This window comes from Macrotis lagotis, chromosome 6 (genome assembly GCF_037893015.1).
Source record: "Macrotis lagotis isolate mMagLag1 chromosome 6, bilby.v1.9.chrom.fasta, whole genome shotgun sequence".
NCBI classification, from domain to species: domain Eukaryota; kingdom Metazoa; phylum Chordata; class Mammalia; order Peramelemorphia; family Peramelidae; genus Macrotis; species Macrotis lagotis.
The window spans coordinates 60,298,476-60,316,145 of NC_133663.1; the positions used below are offsets into that span (position 1 = coordinate 60,298,476).

The 17,670-nt window shown below is 33.3% G+C and overlaps 1 protein-coding gene across 1 annotated transcript in view; it reads right to left on the reverse strand.

The window, feature by feature from the left end:
* Positions 1–17,670, reverse strand: part of NYAP2 (neuronal tyrosine-phosphorylated phosphoinositide-3-kinase adaptor 2) — a 318,657-nt gene that overhangs the window by 47,541 nt on the left and 253,446 nt on the right. The window lies entirely within an intron of this gene.

Sequence of the window (17,670 nt, forward strand, 5' to 3'; positions counted from 1 at the left end):
ACATCATGATGCAAACCATCATATTGTCTGTGTTTCTCTTGATTTCTAAATTCATCTAAAAATGTAAAGGGCAATTTGTTTTAAGGTTTTGGTCATAGTCTAAAAGAAGCACATATTCTTTGTATTAATAATTTATTATATTAGCAGAACTTATTTTATGAATGGTATTTTATTTTTTAACATTGGCAATCTGGAAGGACACCACTACTATCTTGGGGATTGCTGGTCAATGTAGATGTCCATAATTTGCCTTGATACTGCTTTATTTGCCTAGTCAAAATTTTAGAATCACAGACCTGGAGAGCTTGCAGTGATGAAGCTCAAATACTTGGCATGGTAACAAAAAGAATACCACTTTGGAGTCAGAGAACCCTGACTAAATCCCACCCCTAATGATTAGGACCTGCTTGACCTGAGTTAAAGCAGTCAATTTTCCTGTGCCTCAGGTTTTCATTTGGATATAAAATTAAATGGTCTCTGACCTTACTTTCCTCTGGTTTTGCAATTAGTTCCTTGATTAAAGTATTTTGTTAAGTTTCATAACACAATCCTAAACACTATGGAATTTACAAAATTTACAAATAATCATTTTTATAAAGATATTGCAACTTTAGATGATAAAGGGGTCATAAACAACATACAGAGGTAGAGTTTATCTCCTTACCTTAGAGATGAGGAAACAGGTCTAGAGAAATCAAGTGACATATCCAGAGTCACATGGCTAATAAATATCTAGAACAGGATGAAAATCCAAAGCTTCCACCATTCTAGTCACCACTCACCATGTCATCTCACCAGTCAAGCTACATATGAACAACAAAACTCCAGAGTGCCTCCTAAGCCAGTTCAGAATGTAACTGGGAAGAATTTAACAAAATAAATATAAAATACACTATAATTTGGACAAGGTTAATTTGTAGCTTTCCAACTCAATATGCTGTGCAGAGGGAACTGTTTCTATTTGAGTTTGATACACTGCCTCAAATCACATTGATTCTTAAAAATTTCCTTTACTGCCAAAACCTAAAAAAAGTTTTTAGGAATATGGCAATGTAATTTAAGCAAAATAATTGTTATTGAAAAAATAGAAATGAAGACATTACACATTGAATTTCATTCATATTTGATTCTGGAGTTTTCTCTATAATACACCAAAAATAACTTTATTCAAGAAGCTTCCCTTCTATTTCACATACTGGAAGTAGTTACCAATGCAGGAAGAAACTAACTGTGGGGACATCACAAGGAGAAACCATAGAGGGATCAGGGACTCAAAAGCCTCTATTACGCTCTCTTCAGACATAAATAAAATAAAATAAAAAATAAGGTCTTGGGGCAGCTAGGTGGTGCAGTAGATAGAGCACCAACCTGGAGTCAGGAGTACTTGAGTTCAAATCTGGCCTCAGACACTATTACCTACCTGTGTTGCCTTGAGCAAACCATGTAACCCCATTTGCCTTGCAAAAAAAAAAAACTTTAAAACAATAAGGTCTTAAAGATAAGCATTTTGATTGTCAAAGATCCAAGGATGCACTCAGTCTATGAAGTGGAGGTCAGCAAAGGAACCTGAATCATTGAGACAAAGCAGGGATCAGAGACTGGCTCTGGCACAAAATTCCAATTAGATAGCTAAAGATGAATAAAAGGATAAAATGTTGAATGCAATATTCATTTTAATAAATCAAGAGATACATAAAAATTCATCATTGAATTAAATTTTTTCTATATAAATGAAATCAGAAATATAAATGAAGAAGCAGATTTTCAAAACGGAGTACATGAATGCATAAAAGAAATTAATCAAATAGTTAACATCTTTGAAAATAAATTGACTGAAAAAGTAGAAAATAGTGTATGGTATAAAAATAACTAATCTGGAAAGCAGGACAAGAAAAGCTATCAGATTGATTCAATATCATTTTTGAGACTGACATATTATATTTCAAGAAAACAGAAATGAAAATTTCCCTGATTTCTTAGACCATGAGGGAACAAAGTAGAAATATGATGAGTCTACTACTCATCACTTGGAAGAAAATCCCAAAGACAAAATCTCAAGAATGGCATAGACAAAGACTAGGGCTTCCAAGTCAAATTAAAAATATTACAAGTATGGGGCAGCTGGGTGGTGTAGTGGATAGAGCATCAGCCCTGAAGTCAGAATGACCTGAGTTCAAATCTGATCTCAGACACTTAATTGTCTAGCTATGTGACCTTGGGTAAGTCACTCGACCCCATTGTCTTAAATAAATCCAATTTAAAAATATTGCAAGTACTAGAAATAAAGAGTTTTACTTCCAAGGAATCAAAGTTAACATAAGCTGGAAATTCTCTTTTAAGTGAGACAAGTGCTTGAAATACAATATTTCAAAAGTTTGAAGTCATTTTTAACTTATTACCTCTGATCTTATGATGATGATGATTTTTGACCTTTGTTCTCAAAGAAGAACATGATATACACAGATAATGCCATGAAATGCATGCTAATTGGATTTGAGTGAGGGGTTACTGTGTTGTCACCATACCACTTCTTCATCCTGACTAATCAGGGTTCAGTGGCCAGTTCTGAATCAAGCCTGGAAAGCATGGATGTGAAGCAATCAGGGTTAAGTGATTTGCTTAAGGTCACACAGCTGGCAAGTGTCTAGGGCTAGATTTGAATTCAGGCCTCTTGACTTCAGGACCAGTGCCTTATCTAACTGTCCCAGCTTATTACCCAAAATAATTTTCCATATAAAGATGAGAATAATGCTACAAGAATGGGAAATGGATATTTAATGGAATAGAGAATTTCAAATATTGCTGATAAAAAGATAGGGACTATGAAATGTAAATATAAGACTCAAGGGAAACCTAAAAATAGAACTTTCAGAGAGTCTGTGAGTATGAAATTTCCACATTTAACAGGGAAAGAAGATACAAAAGGTAAATTCAGTCAGAATGTTAATTCTTCTTATAATATTGAGGGATAAGAAAATGGAAGAATTAGGGATAGATTTCTTCTGTTGCAAGGGTTTGATGAGAATAAAAGAAGGAAAAATGAAATAGACTTCAAATCAAGACTCAAGAGATTTATAAAAAGATTGACAAATAAAAAATATTAATCATTAAGACTAAATTGTTTACATCCCTATATGAGAACACAATATTTTGAACTCTTGAGAACCACATTTCTATTAGGACAGTCGAAAAGTAGAAACAAGGTGTGGAAATAAGACAGTTAAAAACATTAAGACATTTTAAGAAGATTACTCAGGGAAAAAAAGGCAAAGGCAGAAGAGGGTAAAAAAGCATCTCATGAAGAGGGAAAAGAAGGGAGAGGGTGATCATTAAGTGAATCTTATTCTCAACATATTTGGCTCAAAGAGGGAATAATATACATTCTCAATTGGGATTAGAAATCTATGGAGGTCACAAAGGAGGGCAAAAGAAGAAAAGGGAGGGAGGAGATATTGAGGGAAGTAATAAGTGAGAAACAACAAACTGAGAATGATAAGGTGAAAGGAAAGAGAAAAGTACAAACAGGAGGAAGATAGGAAGGAGGGAAATAAGGTTAGTAATCATTACTGTGAATGTAAATGGAATGAACTTTCCCATAAGACAAGTAGATAACAGAGTGGGTTGAAAGCCAGAATCCTAAAATTTGTTGTTTTAAAATAAACAAATCTAAAGAAGATAAACACAGAGTAAAGGTAAAAAAAAAAAAACTAGAGCAAAATAAATTATACTTCAGATGAAATAAAAAAAGTAGGGCTAGCAATCCTGATCTCAAACAAAGAAAAAGAAAATTTATTCTTATTAAAAAGGAATGAGGAAGTGAATTACATTTATCTAAAAGGTACCATAGGCAAAGAAGTAATATCAAAAATAAACATATGCACCAAGTGGGATAGCATCCAAATTCTTAGAGAAGTAGCTAAATGAATTACAGGAAGACATAGACAACAAAACTATATTATTGGGATAACTTGATATCCCTTCCTCAGAATTAGATAAATGCAACCTCAAAGTAAAAAAGGAAATAAAAAAATTGATTAGAACTTTAGAAAAGCAAGATATGATAGCGCTCCAGAGAAAATTGAAAGGGGATAGAATAGAATAGGTATTTTTCTCAGCAGTTCATGGCACCTACACAAAAACTGACTTTATATTAGGTTATAAAAACTTGACAATCAAATGTAGGAATGCAAAATATTAAATGCATTCTTTTCAGATCATGATGCAATAAAAATAACATGAAATAAAGGTCTATGGAAAAATACATTATGATTAATTGGAAACTAAATAACCTAATTTTAAAGGATGAATGGATCAAACATCAAATATAGAAATAATCAACAATTTCATCCATGACAATGACAATAATGACACAACATACTAAAACTTCTAGGATGCCTCCAAAGCAGTTATTAGGAGGAATTTTATATCTCTAAATTCTTACATGGAAAAGAGAAAGAGGAAATCAATGAATTGAGCATGTAACTAAATAATCTAGAAAAGAACAAAATTAAAATCCTCAATTAAGTACCAACTTAGAAATTCTAGAAAATAAAGGAGAAATTAATTAAACTGAAAGTAAGAAAACTATTGGATAATAAATAAGATTAAGAATTGATTATATGGGAAAACCACTAACACATAAATTTTAATTAAAAAAAGGAAAACAAATATCATATTACCTTTATCAAAAATGAAAAGGATAAATTCATCAGCAATAAGGAGGAAATAAAAGCAAAAATTTGGGGCCATTTTCCCCTTGTATGCCAATAAGCGAAATGAATGTTTATTAAAATATAAATTTTCCCAGATTGACAGAAAAGGAAATTAAATATTTAAATAATCCCATTTCAAAAACAGAAATTGAACAAACCATCAATGAACTCCCTAAGAAAAAAATCTCCAAGGTCAGATGGATTTATACATGAACTTCTTCAAATATTTAAAGAACATTTAACTTTAATTCTATATAAAGAATTTGAAAAATATGTGGAGTAATTACTTTATGACACCAACTGGTGCTCATACTAAAACTATGAAGAGCCAAAACAGACAAAGAAAATTATAAACCAACTTCCCTATTGAATATTGATATGAAATTTGAATAAACAATTAGCAACAAGATTATAACAAATTATCACTAGAATAATACACTATGATCAGGTCGTATTTATAGCAGGAATTTAGGGATAGTTCAATATTAGGAAAACAATCAGTGTAATTGACCACATTAATAATAAAACTAACAGAAATTATATAATTATCTCAATAGATTCTGAAAAAGTTTTTTTAATAAAGCACAACAATATTAAACACACCTTAGAACAGAGCAATAAATGGAATTTTCCTTTAAATGTTAAGCAGTATCTGTTTCAAACTCTAAGGAAGCAAAAATAAGAGATAATCTAAAAATATTCCCAATAAGATCAGGGGTGAAACAGGAGTGACTTTTTTTTATCACCACTATCATTCAATATTGTATTAGAAGTGTTAACTTTATCAATAAGGGAAGAAAAAGAAATTGAAGGAATTTGAAGTGGCGATAAGGAACCTGTGCAAATGATATGATGCTACACTTAGAGAATCCTAGAATATCAACTTAAAAATAATCTGAAACAGTTAACAACATTAACAAAGTAGCATGATATGAAATAAACTCATACAATCATAAACATTTCTGTATATGACCAAAAAAGCCCAACAGCAAGAAATAGAAAGAGAAATTTCATTTAAAGTAACTAAAGATATCATAAATTACTTGGGAATCTACCTGCTGAGACAAAATCAGAACCTTTATGAACACAATTACAAAACACTTTCCACACAATAAATTAACATCTAAATAACTGGAAAAAATCAGTTGCTCATAAATTTAACTTGAGGAGCAAAAGGTCAAGAATATCAAGGGAATTAATGAAAAAAATTGAGGAATATTGCCTGCCTGTACCAGATTAAAATTACTTTATAAAGCAAAAGCCATCAAAAGTATTTGGTACTGGCTATGAAATAGAGTGGTGAATCCATGGTCTAGATTAGGTACAAAAGAAACAGTAGTAAATGAATGTGGTGATCCATTATTTAATAAATCCAAAGACTGTAGCTTTTGGAATGGGGACTCACTATATGACAAAAATTGTTGAGAAAATAGTATGGCAGAAACTAAGCATAGACCAATATGTCATACTGTATACCAATATAAGGTCAAAAATGGGTACAGGATTTAGACTTAAAGAGGCTATGACAGTGAGGGAAACAAGGAATAATTTGTCAGATATTTAGAATGGGAAGAAGTTTATGACCAAAGAACAGATAGAGCACATAATAAATTTCAAAATGAATAATTATGACTATATTAAATTAACATTTTTGCATTAATAAAACCATTGCAATCAAGTTTAGAAGGAATGCATAAAGATGGGAAACAAATTTTACAGCTAGCATTTCTGATAAAGGACTCATTCCTAAAAATATGAAGAGAACAATGTCAAATTTATAATAGCACAACTCATTCTCCAGTTCATAAATGGCCAAGTTATATGAAGAAATAGTTTTCAGATGAAGAAATTTTATAAAGTCATATAAAAAATGCTCCCATGCTTATTGATTGGAGAAATGCAAATTAAAACAGTTCAGTGGTACTACCTCACACATACCAAACTGGCTTAAATGAGAGAGAAAACAACCAATATGATCAATATTGGAGAGGATGTGGGAAAACTGGAACACTTATGCATTGCTGTTGGAGTTGTGAACTGATCCAAACATTCTGGAGAACAATTTGGAATTATGCCCAGAGGGCATATAACTGTGCATATTTTCTGATCCAACATCACCACTACTAGTTTTACAACCCAAAGAGATCAGAAGAAAGGATTAACAAAACCTACATGTAAAAAAAAATTATAGCAGCCCTTATTATCATGGCAAAGAATTGGAAATTGAGGGGATGCCAATCAATTGGGGAATGACTGAACAAATTGTGGTTTATGAATGTGATGGAGTGCTATCGTTCTGTAAGAAATCATGAGTGGCTTGACTTCAGAAAAACATAGAAAACATGAACTGATGCTGAATGAATTGAGCAGAACCAGGAAAACATTATACACACCAAACACATTGTGTGATGATCAACTATGATGGACTCAGCTCTTCACATCAGTTCAGTGATCAAAGATATTTCAAAAAAGAATTTTGCTAAAAAATGCCATTCACATCCAGAGAAAAATAATGGAGTCTTAATGCAGAACAAAACATATTCACTTTCTAAAATTTCTTTCATCTTTTTTCTTTATCAATTTTTTCTTTATTTCAATTATTCTTTTAAAACATGCCCACTATGGGAACATATTAAAGATGATTGAACATGTACAACCTGTATCAGATTGCTTATTGCTGTGGAAAGTTGGGAGGGAAGGAAAGCTGGTAGAAAAATGTGGAATTCAAAAACTTACTAAAAGATAATGATTGGAAACTATTTTACATGTATTTGGAAAAAATAACAAAACAAAAAGAAGTGCACAGAAAGAAGTTCAGAGGGATGCAGAAAAAAGTAATAGAATTTTTAATGTAATGAGTTGAATTAATAAAGTATCTTTATATGTGTTTTGGGGGGTGTTTGTGTGTATATGTGTTTTAATTAAATGTGGAAGCTTTCTTTTGAATTTTATCTTGTCATAAAGCTAACAGAACAACCTACATTTTAGACAGAGAGAGAGAGATATAGATGAAAGATGATTTGTTTGTGATTGTCTGTGTGCTATCTGTTATAACTCTGTACTTCACCTTCCTAGGACTCTTTGATACATTTTTATATTTAGGACACATTCACTTAGTTGATCCATATTATAAGAATGCATATTTTTTAAGGTTTTTTTTTCCAAGGCAATGGGGTTAAGTGACTTGACCAAAGCCACACAGCTAGGTAATCATTAAGTATCTGAGGCCAGATTTGAACCCAGGTACTCCTGACTCCAGGGCTGGTGCTCTATCCACTGCACCACCTAGCTACCCCAAGAATGGAGATTTTTTTTTAATTCTTCAAATGATCTTTTAAAAACAATCCCTTTTAAAAATGTTTCTCTTGCTAAAGTAAGCTAATTTATAAAGCTAGTATCTGATCAAATTATGTTGTTAAGCTAATGGAAATAAAAGTATGGCCAAGAAAAAAGGGGTAAAAAAGAAATAGCAGATGTAGTAGTATTAGAAGAGATGAAAATACACTGCACATTTTAGAAAAATGTTAGCCATTTGGAAGTCAGAAAGACTTAACAACCTACTGTTCTTATTATTTGAGTGGTTTACATAGTGACTTCTATCTTTCCTTTCTACTTAACAATACTCTTAAACCAGATTCCTATACACAATATTCTTTTGAAGCAAGTCTGAATGCAGAACAAAACATATTCACTTTCTAAAATTTCTTTCTAAAATTGCTCAGAAAACATTTGTGATGTCCTTATTTTCCTTTTTAGTCTTCTGACCCTGATGATCATATTTTTCTTTCTAGATTCTGTCCTTCTTACCTATTAAAGGAAGTCCTCTTTTACCTCTTTGAATCCTTCTTCACTTCCTTCATTTACTTTTATTTTATTTTTGCAGGGCAATGGGGTTAAGTGACTTGCCCATGACTACACAGCTAAGTATTAAATGTCTGAGGTCAAATTTGAACTCAGGTTCTCCTAACTCCAGAGACAGTGCTCCACTGTTTCACCTAGAAGCCCCTCCATTTATGCAGAAAGATCCAAGACAAACAGAATTCATTCCTCTCCCAGTTCAGTTTCTTCTTTGTTATTTTTTTCCCCAAGGCAATGGGGTTAAGTGAATTGTCCAAGGTTACACAGCTAACCTAGTATTAAGAGTTTGAGGTCTGATTTGAACCCAGGTCCTTCTGACTCCAGAGCCTGTGCTCTATCCACTGTACAACCTAGTAGCCCCTCCCAGTTCAGCTTCTTTAGGTGATTCCTCCCAGGCTCCTCCTGGAGCCTCCTGAGTCTGGAAATTCAATTAGCACTATAGCCTTCTCACTCCAGAATATCCCTTTGATTAGGCTAGACTTTGCATTGGTGAGTTCTTTCAAGGGCCTCCATTTTGTCTAGTTTGGACAACCATTGTTCCTCTTCCTCCTACTTCTACTGTTGAAAATTTCAACTTCCAAATCAATCTTACCGCAGCACACAGCACTCCTCACTTTTTAGCTCCCTCTTGTGTGCTGTTTCCCCCCATTATAGTCTAAACCTCTTAAGGATAATGACTTTCTTTTTGCTTGTATTTGCATTACTACCTAACACCATCCCTGGTATTTGGTAAAAGCCTAATAAATGTTTCTTTCCTACTTTCCTCCAATTTAATTGGGAGGCTTTACTGATAATTAATTCTGTATTGGTCAATAAAAGAGAGGTAGCATATCATAGTGATACAGAGTCATCCTGGAGACAAAAAACACTTTGGAATAGTTTAAATCGAAATTTGATTCAAGTCTGAACTTGGATATTTTGCCACTATTTTACTCCACTTAAGTCAAAATTTCACAGCATCCCCCCAACTCAAAGACACTCAGAAGACCATAAGAAATTTCAGAGAGTGAAGAGACTGGATTTCTCCTCTCTTTTGCCCTCACCAACTTCTATCTAGACCCTCATGCAAGGTCATTGCCATTGATCTCCACCAATGGAAGAGAGAATCTCATCCCCATGGGCTTTGGGATTCAGGTTGCATTCTGCAAATAACTGTTCCAAGTTACATCAGTACCTCTGGTAGCTCTCTAAGACTGTAAGTTATATATAACTAATTGCTAATTTAGATAAGTGAAATGTGAAAGGATCTTCTAGACTTAGGAGTATTCCATATAGATTAAATCACAAATCTTAATTAAGGAAAATTGGAAACAAAGTATAACTGCATCCAAACTTTTAAAAAATTAAATCATCCACTATCATTTCAACATTCATTCAACCCTTATATCGATGATTTCCAAATCTATCTCTCTATATACTTGATTTTATTCCTTAATTTTCAATTTTTCCTTGACTATTTATGTCTATGCTATTTTCTCAGACACCTGGCTTAAAAATTGGAGCCACAATTATTCCAGCCTTATTTTTTGTTAGAATTGATTTTTGTCTTCAAAATGTCTCTCCTGTTTGTTCTTTTCTCTCCATTCTTCCTGCTCCAATTCAAATCCAGTTTCACTGAGATAATTCTGAAATGATTGCAACTTTTTGGCTGTTGGTATTCTCATGTAAAACTCTTCTCCTTCCAATTTATCCTGCATGCTGATATCAATATAACATTTTTTAAACAAATATTTGTTTAGTATCATTCCCTGCTAAAATGTCTTCTGGGATGCTTATTTCTTACCTAGACAGGATGATCAAGCAAGGACCCTCATCCTACCATATATGAGGTAATGGAGATAATGGAAAAAATAGGAATAACTGCAAGAGACTATGATGAAGCTGTCAGTTACAAGGGTGGAAATTGGGGGATAATTTTTTTCTTGAAATATTTAATTCATTGTTTATATTTTGTATATCTGAGGTTTTACAAGACTAGATAGAGAGATGTGGTTTTACATGGCATTTATAGAGCAGGACACAATGTAAGGACTAGAAATAGTAGTCTAACATTGGGTAACAGTTTACCACTACCACTTCAGAGTTTATCATTGTATAATTTCCATCACAATTCTGGAATGAGGAGGTCTGATAGATGTTTTCTAGGAATCCTAGTACTGAGAACTCTCATTTAGACAGAGAAATAGCAAATTCAATCCCAGTCTAAGGAATCAGAGGTAAATGATGTGGGATCACTCCAGGGTTCTGTTCAACATGATGACTGAGAATATTACTCATGAAGTCAATGAAGTGAATGTGTCCTGCCATATGAGATCACAGTGTTGATTCATTTACTCTTCTCTCCTACCTTCAGAAGCAAATTGGGAACTGATGTTTTAAGAATATGAAGTAAAATAAAATATCCCATAAAACAGCTGGTCAACAGTCTCACATAACAAAGACAGAGGGGCTATGGTATAGTGGAAACAGGATTCAACTTTGGATCAGAAGATAGTATTTTAACTTTAAGGTTAACAAAGTGTTGTCTATAAGTTTACTCCTTTGCCTAACACAAATGAGCAAATTCGGGTAGAGAGTAAGTGATTTTTGCTTGGTAAAACCCTTTAGAGTCTCTTACCTTTCCATTCTCTTTGTACATTCTTTCTCTTTAGGATACCTAAGATCTGGCTTCTTGTCATTCTATATATTGGATAATCTGTTATCTGCTTGCCTTTTTACCCATCCTTCACCATACATGGATGCATTTCTTCTTTTCCAACTTTTAGATTCTAATGTTTCCCACAAAGTTCAACTTATGCTTTATTTTGTGCCTGCTTTCCAGTTCTCATAACTCATATTTTCATGATACCCTCCTAAAGTTATCTTTCACCAATTTTTCATATATTTTATTTGTTTCCATTTTTTTATTTATTTAAAGCAGTGGAGTTAAAAGACTTGCCCAAAGTCACACAGCTAGGCAATTATTACATTTCTGAGGTCGGATTTGAACTCAGGCCCTCCTGACTCCAGGACCAGTGCTCTATCCACTGTGCCACCTAATTGTCCCTGCCACCTAGCTGCCCCCATATATTTTCTGTATAATTTCTATAATGACATTTTGACTCACAGGTAAAAATGTAAATTCCTTGAAGTAAGTGACTTTTAAATTTATTTATTTTTCAAATCATCAGTCCCACAACACACTGCTTAGAATTTGTTAGAAATTAATTGTTTCTTCCTTTATTATTAGAATTACCATTGCTGCTGCATTTTATATTATAGCTTGGTTTGCAATTTTGGTTCTCTTTGCCTCCTAGCTCCAGTCTCTAAATTGATGCTCACACAGATCCTGAGTTAATTGCTCAAGAAATTTCTCTGGTTTCTGGTTGTCTCTAATCTAAAATACAAAGCCCCTTCCATTTCAATATGGCTCCAACCTAACATTCCTGACTAATTTTATGATACTCCTCCTTATATATTCTAGTTTGTTGCCAAACTGAGTGCTTAACACCCAAAATACAATCTCCATCCATCTCATTGAATAAAGTGAGCATCATATCTAAAATCTTTTTCTTTCTTATATATCTACATCTTGCAGCTGTCTTTGGCTGCAACCAAGTCTCAGCTCATGTGCCACTTCCTATGTGAAACTTGTCTTGATCCTACTGGTTATTAGTGTTTCACTGCAAATAATATACATGCACATAAAGACACAGACATGTTTCTTTACATATGCCATTATACACAAGTCATACCCATACATATGCATGCATATATGTGTTTGTGTGTCCATGAAACATATCAGAGCCATACATACACATGGATGCTTGCAATACAGTAAAGACAAAGTAATTTCAGTGGAACTAAGAAACACTCAAATCGAATGTCTACATATTTAGGTATGTGTGTGTAAGTAAACATACATCATGAACACAAATTTGCATAATTTATACACATATATGTAGAACACAATGCAATATACCTCTCTTTGTGTATAAATACAAATATGTTGCATTGTATATGTGCATATTCCAATACATGCACACATATATGGTAAATACACATTAATTTTTGTGGAACCTAGTAAGCTCACTTTGTAGATATATTTATGGTTACACACACAAGAACATAGCCACAAACACACACACACACACACACACACACACACACACACACACAGACTGTGCATTTTCTCCTTACTAAAGTATAAACTCTTTGAAGGCAGAATTATTTTATTTGTTTTTGTATCCATGGAAACTAAAATAGTGTCAGAAAAATTGTTGAATTGATTTGAATTGAATTACCAGAAATTTTCTCAGACGTTTTCAATATGAATTAAGTGTGGGAACTAGTCCACAAATAGACTGGCTGTCCTTGGAGGAAGAATGTTTTTCAACAGAAGAGAGTACTTTTCATTCTTGAAAATATTATTCCCTACTTCTAATTTAATTGCAGGTGGGAAAGAGACCATAAGTCTACATTTGTTATGAAATAGCAAAGTTATACTCTTGGTCCTTGAACTTTAGGCCTATGATGATTCAGATAGAGACATCTTAGATGTTTATTAAAGTCTATCAGATCAATGCTGTATCAGAACTAGACGCAACTGTTCAAAGAAATTCTAAGATAGTGCATCGGAAAAAGATGCAACTGTACAAAGAAGTTCTAGCATAACTCTAATTTAAAAAAAAACATATTTTTTCTCATGTCTTTTGGGAGCCATGTAATAAAAACTGAATTAATAAACCTATGAAGTAAGCTGGGCTAGCTGTATAACCCTAGGTAAATCATCTAAAAATCTTTCAGCCTTAGTTTTCTAAATAAAATGATGAGAATACTCTTAGTGACCTCTAAGGTCCTTTCCAGCTTTAAAACTATAATCCTATGACTAGTTTCTGAGGTTCTATAGGTGATTGATAAGGGTACAAACAGCAAGCATAATACAGGTTTCAACAGCTTCATTCTCTCTTTTACATTTAACAAATTACATTTTTGTGGAGTGGGGCTGAGCACACCATTGACTTACTAATTCTGTTTTGATTTGTGATCTCACTTTGCCTATGATACCCCCAATCCCCAAGATAGAAATGACAACTAATTCTTGTCTGGAAAGTGATTCTAGTCTTATGGTGCCTCTCCAGCTTGCAGGTGGCAGAAAGGTATGACTTTTAATTAAATGAAAAATTAGGTAGTCTAGGGTACATAGTATATCCTTGGATAATCTCCCAAACTTAACAGAGAGCAGTCACATTTGATTGACTTGGAGTTGACATAATTAGATTTACATTTTAGGATGATCAAACCCTCAATAGAGTTGAATGAATCTTAGCTGAAATAGATTGTAAAAGATAGACTTCAGCTATGGAGGTCAGCAGCCAATACTCCCAATAGGAGGTGATGAGGAATTGCACCAGGGTTGTAGTATTGTCAGGGAAAATGTGTAAGAGATATTAAGAAGATGAGATTTGGCAACTAGTTGGTTACAGGGATTGAGCCTGAAGAGCTAAGATTGCTGCCCAGATTAAGAGGAGGGATGGTGAGGTTGATGGCAAAATTGATAGTGATAGAAAAAGTAGGAAGAGGGGATGATTTGGAGGGAAAGATTGAATTCAGTTTTGGATTTATTAAGTTTAAGATGTTTAGAGGATACACAGTTCTAAATATCTCATAGGCAGCTGGGGTGAGGACTGATGTGCATTAAGATGATAGTTGAATTTTAGGTGAGTTGATGAAATCATCAAGTGAAAGAGATTAGAAGGAAAACAGAAGTATTTATTGATGACTTCTTTGGTTAACACCCTGTTAGTGTTCATGCATGGGTTACCCTGCTTCCCTGAATATTAAATTTCATACATTTTTTTTGTCTTTAATGATAAGTATGGAAAGTTTCTCATCATCACTGTAGAGGAAATGTGAAATCCCATATTATCTTATTTAGTATTGCTTTGAATGAAATCTTTGGAGTCTTGGTTGCTACTCTGGCTGCTTCTGAATTATTGACCTTGCTTTCCAAAAGCAATGGCAAAGGTCCATTTAACCACTCAAGGGGTGGGCTCACTATGATTAGCCTTAAAAAGAGCAATGATTTCATCTAATATTAAAGAATGAAATCTCTCATAATCAGAGGAAGTAGATCTTTTTGTCGCATTTTTTGGTGCACTCTCAGAGGCAAACTGATGTACTGTGTGTTTTAAAGTCAGTTGTGATGGAAGAAATTCCTAATCGATGTCCATCAAGCTTCCAGGCTACATGAAAAAGTCATAGGAAGGTTGTTTTGAATACTGGGAAATGCACTAGAAATTGAAAAAAACATTGAAAATGAGTCAGACGGGTAGTAGGTAGCACCTGAGATAATGGAGAAAGTATTTGAGAGAAGCTGACATATACCTACAAATTAAAGACAACACTTTCAATACATGGAAGAGAAATACTGGTGTGTGTTCGTATGAATGCAGGATTCGCAATAAAAAAGATCTAGTCAAATTCCATACTGTAGAAGTATACAAAGGTCACTTTTTTTAAAAAAAAAGACATTATTTAGAAGAAAATATTACTTCATTACTCATTTGTTTGAATGAATGAATGTTATGGTTTTGAATTTTCCTTCTTTCTCAGGAAACTCATTTATATACTCTTTGCCCAGAGTGTTAAAATAAAATATATAACTAAACTAACATAATCAATTATATTTGACTCTCATATGCATGAATATCACATACAGAGAAAGACATGCAAATATTGGTATAATGAATAAATTAGGACAACAACCAATTCAGAAGGGGAAAGTTTCATACTTTTTGATTGTACTTTGAAATTAGGGAGTTCTTTGTTTAATACCTGAGGGAAAAGACAGATGGCAGAACCCTGCAGCAAAATGCAGAGAATGTTCCCTGATGAACCAAATAATCACTGTCTTAGAACTAGAAAGTAGAGTAGGTTATGGCAAATTGTCTGCTGCTCTATGGTCTGTTAGATTACAAGGTAGGAAACAAAGAGTTGTTTAGTAATGATAGCTAGGGAAGACAATTTGAAATCCATAGAACCCATGGAAGCTAGTGGAGACTTAGCCAAGCTTAGGACAACATCACAAATTCAAGAAGAAAATGTCACTGATAAACTGAAGAGTATTAAAAGGAGAGAAATATATCAGGATGATAAAAGACCTTGAGATCATCATAAAACCATTATGTTTTATGAAGATCAATTAGAGAATGAGTTTGTATTTAGTCTCATAAGTACAAAAAACATAGGAGGGACAAGGGAATGCAGTTTACAATCCAATAATCCCTAGCAAAGCATGTAACTCTCCTCCTTCTCACAAAATTTCACTACTAAGGGTTCATTTTCAAAATGTAGAGGACTTCCTTGTCTTCTCCCAACCAGTGAAGCAGTATGACTGCCCTCTTGTCTTTCCCTTCTTTTGCGAAGTGATCATCACATCTTATAATGTTGAAAATAATTTTATAATTATTATACTTATGTACATATATTTATTTTATTACTTATATAGTCTTAAATAATAGTATGTATATAGGAGTTCAAGTGGAACATGCTAGCTAGCTATACACAAATATATCTATGTATATATAATATACATATATTTACATATGTATGTATGCATGTAAGAATAATTATTTTTTTACCCACTTCAGTGGAAGACCAGGATATGAGTAAATAATTGCTTTATTTATTTTCAAGATCAGTGTATATAGGAGATAGAAGAGACCAGGTCACGGTCTTGAGATTTTTGAAAGGTTGGAATAGCCTCCATAGGTCCAGTAACTAGAATCCTTACCAAAATATGCTGCAAAGTAAATCTAGTTCAAGACCCAACCTCTAGGAATAATCTATCAGATCTAATGTCCTAGAGGTGAGACCAAGCAGCTGAGATGCAATGTCCTGCCACAAGTGGACAAATAATCCAAAAGCTATAATGTTCAGAAAAAGGAATTTGGGGAGGTAAATTAATAGCATCTCCTTTTGCACTGAACCTATGCTCTCTAGGGATTTGAATGGTGGAGAGGAAAATCTGCTTCACTTAGAGAAATATGCAATTCTGTTCATTCTATACCTTCCTCAGTATAGATACCTGTGAAAACCACAAATGTTATTAATCAATAACATATTTTCAATATATGGTAGCTAATTGATAGTGATATGCTCATTACCAAGAAGAATTTGGGGGAATATACCAGAAAGGGAGTTCTAGTTGATAGCATTAGAAGTCCACTGCTCCTCAGGAATGTGCTTTTATCCCTGGGGCAGATGCGAGCAACAGAATTGTGAAGACCTAGTAATCAGAAGAATAAATTGAGAGTATCACTACATGTGATAGTGTATAAACTGACAAAAGCATAGATTATGTATACATGTATACCAGCATATGAATTATAAATATATACAAAAATTTCCTTAGCCCTTAAATCATACATTACTTTGATCTCAAGATCTTCCATAACCTGGCCTTGCCCTACTTAAATTCATCTTTCAGTTAGGATAATCTCACTTTTCTTGACTCAATTTCTTTATTGATTGGCTAATTATAAGATTTATGTCATATTAATTTGAATTATGTCATCTTTCCAATGTTTCCATGGAAAGAAAGAAGGAATTACATAAAGATTTGGATCCTGTTTCAACCTCATTCACAAGATAATCTTTAAATCATTACCTTTAGTTACTAATGAAAACTCATAAAAACTTCATAGATCTCAGTATGACAAAGTTGACAGTGCTATTTGAAAATAACTGTGAAGTACCTTAAGTAAGAAAACCTTTTAGGCAAAGGTATCGTTCTGTGTATGCAATATATTTTTGAGAGATTTGCAAATTTAATGTATTGCAAATCTTATATTTATATTTCACTTTCAAGTTTAAAATCTTATTTAAGCACTATTTGTAACACCTACTTAGCCCCTCTTTGCTGTTTGAATGTTTTCTATGTGGTTAGAATTGAATGAAGGCAAGAGGAAAAGAGCAAGAGACCAAAAAGAGGTAGTAGATTGAAAATTGGGCAATGTTGACTCATTTTCCATACCTCTGCCTTAGTCAATGGCAAGCAACCGGTCACAACTTTGTTGGCTATTATGGCATCAGCAATGCACATAGCCTTTATTTAGCT